The sequence below is a fragment of the Neophocaena asiaeorientalis genome, unplaced genomic scaffold (genome assembly GCF_003031525.2).
Source record: "Neophocaena asiaeorientalis asiaeorientalis breed wild unplaced genomic scaffold, Neophocaena_asiaeorientalis_V1.1 scaffold223, whole genome shotgun sequence".
Lineage (NCBI taxonomy): Eukaryota > Metazoa > Chordata > Mammalia > Artiodactyla > Phocoenidae > Neophocaena > Neophocaena asiaeorientalis.
Genome location: NW_020175045.1, coordinates 2,920,705 through 2,926,394, shown reverse-complemented (window position 1 = coordinate 2,926,394; position 5,690 = coordinate 2,920,705).

Here is a 5,690-nt window from a genome sequence, read left to right as displayed (position 1 = left end):
TGGCTCGCCCTCCACGCCCCCACCTCCACCCCCAAGCCTGCAGCTTCTCCAGCACGTCGTGTTGGAAGCCGCTGGTTTTAGGTGGCAGCTCTTCCAAGAGACGGGAGATGGCTGCCAGGCTGGTTGAGGGCTGTGCCCTGGACGGACGCAGCTTCACGTCTGCCAGCGCTGCTGGCCAGAGCGGTGTCGGGGCCCCCAGCTTCCAGGGGTGCAGAGGGAGACCCCCCTCGTGGTGGAAGGGGGAGTCAGGTCCCGTCACAGGCGAGATGGGAGGGGAAGTTCTGGGAAAGCCATCTGCTGTAGCAGCCGTGGCCTCACCTCCCGTGTGAAGCGTGGTTTCCCCTCATTTACAGAGGGCGTTCTGAGAAGGTCTGTGTCTTTTACTCATCTGGGCCTAATGTGATGTCCATCTGTCCACACACAGATGACGCGGAACGGAAACCAGCAGGCCCTGTGAGGGTGGTGGTGCAATCCTAACGTCACCCGAGGGGGCTGGGGTCTCCCCCCGAGGCCCTGGGCAGCCCTTCCCGCATTTCCCTGTCCTCCTGGAGGCCAGTGCTGGAGTCACCAGATGACACCAGATGAGATGCCTGTCATAAGCTTTCCCAGCGGAGCTTCCTCTGCTGTTTACCCTGCTCTGAGCCGACCCTGACTCGTGTAAACCCGGAATGAGCAAAAGACAAGTCAGGGGTGACGTTTCACTTGATAAAACGGCCATGCACTTTACAAAGTGGTACATGGGATTTGTTGACACGGCTGTCCGGGGCACATCTGCCGTGGAGGCCCTGAGCTCGTAGAACCAGGAGGCCTCCATCAGAAGCAATCTGTCTGGAGGAAATCATCCCAGGTAGATGTGAGAAGGGCCCCAAGCCCCACCCAAACTGTGAAGATGGTCCAGGAAATGAAACCCCAGAGGGATCTCGCCCATGAATAGTGGATCCAAAATCTTCAATAAGACACAGACAAATTCAGTCCCACAAAATATTAGAGAATCTGCCATGATTATGTAGGATTTATTGAAAGAATTCAGTGATGGCTTAATAGTAGAGAAATCTATTAATACAATAACACATAGTATGAACAGCTCAGCCATAATGCCGTGTTAATAAATGACAAAAGGCATGTGATAAAATCCAACACCACTTTCTGATTTTAAAGTAACTGCTAAAAATAGAACTAGAAAGACACTTTCTTATCACAGTAAAGAATCTGTGTCTCAATTCAACAGCCAGTGTCATTCCAAATGAGGAGATTTTTAATGATTCCAATTCAAAAACTTCTATGCAAAAAACCCCAACAGTGCCCTTTATCTTTGTCCAGATATTCTGGACGTAGCAATAAGACACGAAACAGAATTAAACGGGAAACAAGAAAGAATTGTAATTATTTGCAGACAATGTGATTTGAGACCTCAGAAACCCAAAAGAACCGAGTGAAAAAATAATTTAATATGAGAACTTGGTGAAGGTACTGGGCTGCACAGAACATAGACATACACAAATCAATAGTTTTTATCTGTACCAGCAGCAGCTAGTTGGAGAACATAATGAAATAAACAGCCCCTAGTCACAATGGCAACGAAAAAAACCTCCATGGGCATCTTAGGAATGCATTTACAAGAAAAAAGTAGCATCATTGTGAGGCAGTCTGTAAAGTTTTCCTGAGAGATACCAAAGAAAACAAGAACAGTGAGATAAGCCGTGTTGGAATATTATAAAACCTGAAGGTTCTTCCGAAATTAACTTCTAGGTTCAGTGCGCTCCCGTCCGCACCTTGGTGGCATGTTTTGAAGAGCGAGATAAAATCGTTCTAAAAGTTGACCTAGGAGAATGTGCAAAGGATGCCTTGCCTCCTAGATACGGAAGCGTCTCACAGAGACAGTGGTTTATTTATTATTTTTTTTTATTGAAGTCTAGTTGATTTACGGTGTCGTGTTAGTTTCTGCTGTACAGCAAAGTGACTCAGTTATACGCATATACTTTTTCATATTCTTTTCCGTTATGGTTTATCACAGGATGTTGAATATAGTTCCCTGTGCTCTACAATGGGACCTTGTTGTTTACCCATCCTGTATATACTAGTTTGCATCTGCTAATCCCAAAGTCCCACTCCCCCCCTTTCCCTTGGCAACCACAAGTCTGTTCTCTATGTCTGCGACGCTGTTTCTGTTTCATAGAAGTTCATTTGTGTCGTATTTTAGATTCCACATATAAGTGATATCATAGGGTATTTGTCTTTCTCTGATTTACTTCGCTTAGTATGACAATCTCTAGGTCCATCCGTGTTGCTGCAAATGGCATCATTTCATTCTTTTTTATGGCCGAGTAATATTCCATTGTATATATGTACCACATCTTCTTTATCCACTCATCTGTCGATAGACATTTAGGTTGCTTCCGTGTCTTGGCTATTGTCAGCGGTGCTGCCGTGAACATAGGGGTGCGTGTATCTTTTCGAATTAAAGTTTTCGTCTTTTCTGGATATATGCCCAGGAGTGGGACTGCTGTATCATATGGTAGATTCATTTTTAGTTTTTTTTAAGGGACCTCCATACTGTTCTCCATAGTGGCTGCACCAACTTACATTCCCACCCGCAGTGTAGGAGGGCTCCCTGTTGTCCACACTCTCCAGCGTTGGTTATTTGTAGACCTTTTAACGACGGGCAGTCTGGCCGGTGCTGCTTTGGTGTGTCCGGGACAGGGCGTGGTCAGTGGACTAGTCCCCAGACAGAGGCCTCCTTAGAGGGTGACCATGGAACAAGTTATCACCCAAATGGGAATAATTTGCAAGTGAAAGGGGATCTATTAATAATTACTCTGGGACAAGAGGCATAAATAGCATCCCAGGAAAATCGTGACACACGGTTGTCCTCCTTTACGGGTGATCGCCTGGGATCTGACTCTGGTGGGGAGAGACAGGGGGGTCTGGTCTTTGCAGTATGGGGTCACGGTGGGGCCAGCACGTGCAGCTTTGGGATTACCGAGGGGAGTCCCCGGCCCCAACCTGGAGTCTGAACAGAGAACGCTTGGCAGGGGGTGGTTGGGGTGATGGGCGGGATTAGGGTTCCAGGCGGAGGAAACGGAGGAAACAGCGTCTCAGAGAAAATGTAAGAAGTGCAAGTTAACCTTTGCCGTGTAGGACAAGGGGAGTAATGGTGAAGGCCAGGCAGGCACCATCGCCGGGCCTGGGTGGCCCGCTGGAGACGTGGGCTCATGGGGGGAACTGGGGAGCCGTGTGGGGTGGCAGGGGGGAGGAGGGGGACAGGCTTGACCAGCTGTGCCGTGTGGAAAGCACACTCCCGCCGGGGTGCGGGCCGGAGCATCACAGGTCAGGTGCAGGGAGTGGATTCTTCAGCAGAAGGTGTGAGGACGATTGGGTGCCTGTTCCAGGGGCTTTGGGGGGCATCGATTTTTATCTTTCTTTACACCCGAGAAATACTTTCCGGGTGGATTGCAAGTTAAATGTAAAGATGCAGATAGAGGCAGACGTGTGGTCTCAGGACAGCTCGGCATCCCCAGGCTGTGTGTGCATGCGTGTGTGCGTGTGTGTGTGATTTGTATGTGATGACACACAAATTAACAGGAGTCTGTGGCCCAGGCCTGGCCATGGTGCTGGCCTCGCCTCCGGAAGCTGCAGGACAGGGTGTGAGCTGAGGCCACGCAGTGCACAGTTTTGTTCGTACAGCCTAGCCGGACCCGGCGAGGCTTGTTGATCCCGGGAACACGGGGGCCTGGAGGCAGCGGCCTCTGACAGGTTTCGTGGGGCGAATGCTTGGCATGTGAGGGATGGGTGGTGGAGGGGAGCCTCCTGGAAGGACAGGGCCTCTTGGGACCTGACGGTACCAGCCGTGGACTCGGGGACGACGTACACTCCGAATGCCTGGCTGCGCGAGAGGGCCCTGGGCGTGGGAAGGCGTCGCTGGGTGGTCAGAACCCCCGGTGTGATGACAGCTCTCCCGTTTCCCACGTGGAAACGCCCCGTTGCTGAGGGCACCGTGCCGAGCTGCCCCCCGACCACAGGGCACCGTAAGCCGTGCGTGGCGCGCCGAGGCGCAGCCTGCAGCCCGGCCGGCCTGGGCACTGCCGACGTGTCCTGCGTTGTGGAGACTTCTCCGACTGACTTTGCTTGGTGCTTTATCTCCCTTATTAATTTAGCGTTTGAGGGCTAATTGCTCATTTATAACCTCCACTCCAAAACCGTGCCCCAAATCTTTAATACAATTAATTAATCGTGGCCAGGAAGTATGCTTTGATTAAATAACCATGGCAACGGGACGTGATGCAGGGCGCACGTGTGCAGAGGCCTGACCCCGTGAAGGGGGTGGGAAACGGTCACCGGGCCCTGTGAGTGTCTGGGGAGGTGGAGGACAGAGACGGACCCGTGCCTCGGTCTCCCCTAAGGTCCCTTCCAGAGCCCTGCGCTGCCGCCCTGCCCTCCTGCCAGGCTGGGATCAGAGCTCAGGGTGGGGACGGACCCGAGCTCGGGGTTGCTCAGAAAGGGCTCTTGGTTGTCAGCATTCTACCGGGAGGAGCAGATCCAGCAAGTCTCTGCTTTCAGTCTCAGACCAGCCCTCCCTCAAAACAGGTGGAGGTTCGGGTCAGACTAAAGATAGAACTTCCTAGCTGCAGGGGCTCTGAGGGTGTGATGGGGAACGGTGCCAGGCGTCCACAGCGTGGGGTGGACCCATGTTCCTCGAGAGGGTCTCTCGTCATCCCTCCTCCCCGGAGGCCGGCCAGCCACCCTCACCCTCACCCTCGTGTCCCTGCGAGCAGCCGAGCAGGAAGCCACTGCAAAGTGATTTTTCTCTCCAACGATGCTGTACATCATGTTTTTTAATTTAAAAAGATGCCCAGTGGAAGCACAGCAGACCATTAAATGTTTGGGTCCCTAATTAACTCCAGAGCAGCCTGGAGCCTCGGGCCTGGGGGGAGGAGGGATGCAGCGGATGGCATGGCATCTTCCCAGGAGACAGACCCCAGCCCCAGAGCCCTTCCTGCGCCACCGCTGGATCAGGCGCCCCCGCCCCCTCCCGGGGCCTTTTTAACAAGCAGATGCTGTGGTCCTCTGACCTCACTTTGGGAAAATCGTGTTTCTGGCCGTGCAAATGCCTTTCCCTCTCTGGGCCTCTGTTTCCACAGCCGGCTTGTTGGGTAACGCCGATACCTGCCTCCCCAGACATGGGAGAAGCGGGCCAGTATACAGTAGGCGCTCAATACGTGGGGAATCCCGGAGGACGTGCTCGTCACAGCCTCTGGATGGGCAGGGTGAGGGCCCTGAGGCCCAGTGGGGTCCCGTGGACCCACCCAAGGTCAACTGGCAGGAGTGTCGGGCACTCAGCCCCTTTCTGGGCCCCGTCCTTCGACCTTTGCCGACACCGTCCGCATCCTTGCGGGGTGGGGGGCCGGGGTGCAGGAGTTGGTCCCTCCACCTCATGTCCTCCCAGAGGACAAGGCCGGGGCCAGCTGAGGTCAGGGGTTTGCCAGACCCGACCCCGTGGCCAAGTCCTGAGGGTCCAGCCCCGCTGAGTCAGCACTGCTGGACCACCTGCCATGCGAGCCCGTGCCAGCCTCCTTGGACACACAGGGAGGGAGCGGGCAGTGGGGCAGGTTCTAGGTGGGTGCTGAGCCCGGGACGGCCCCCATGGGGCCCCTGTATGCGCCCCGGAGTGGGCGGCTTGCTGACGTAAAACC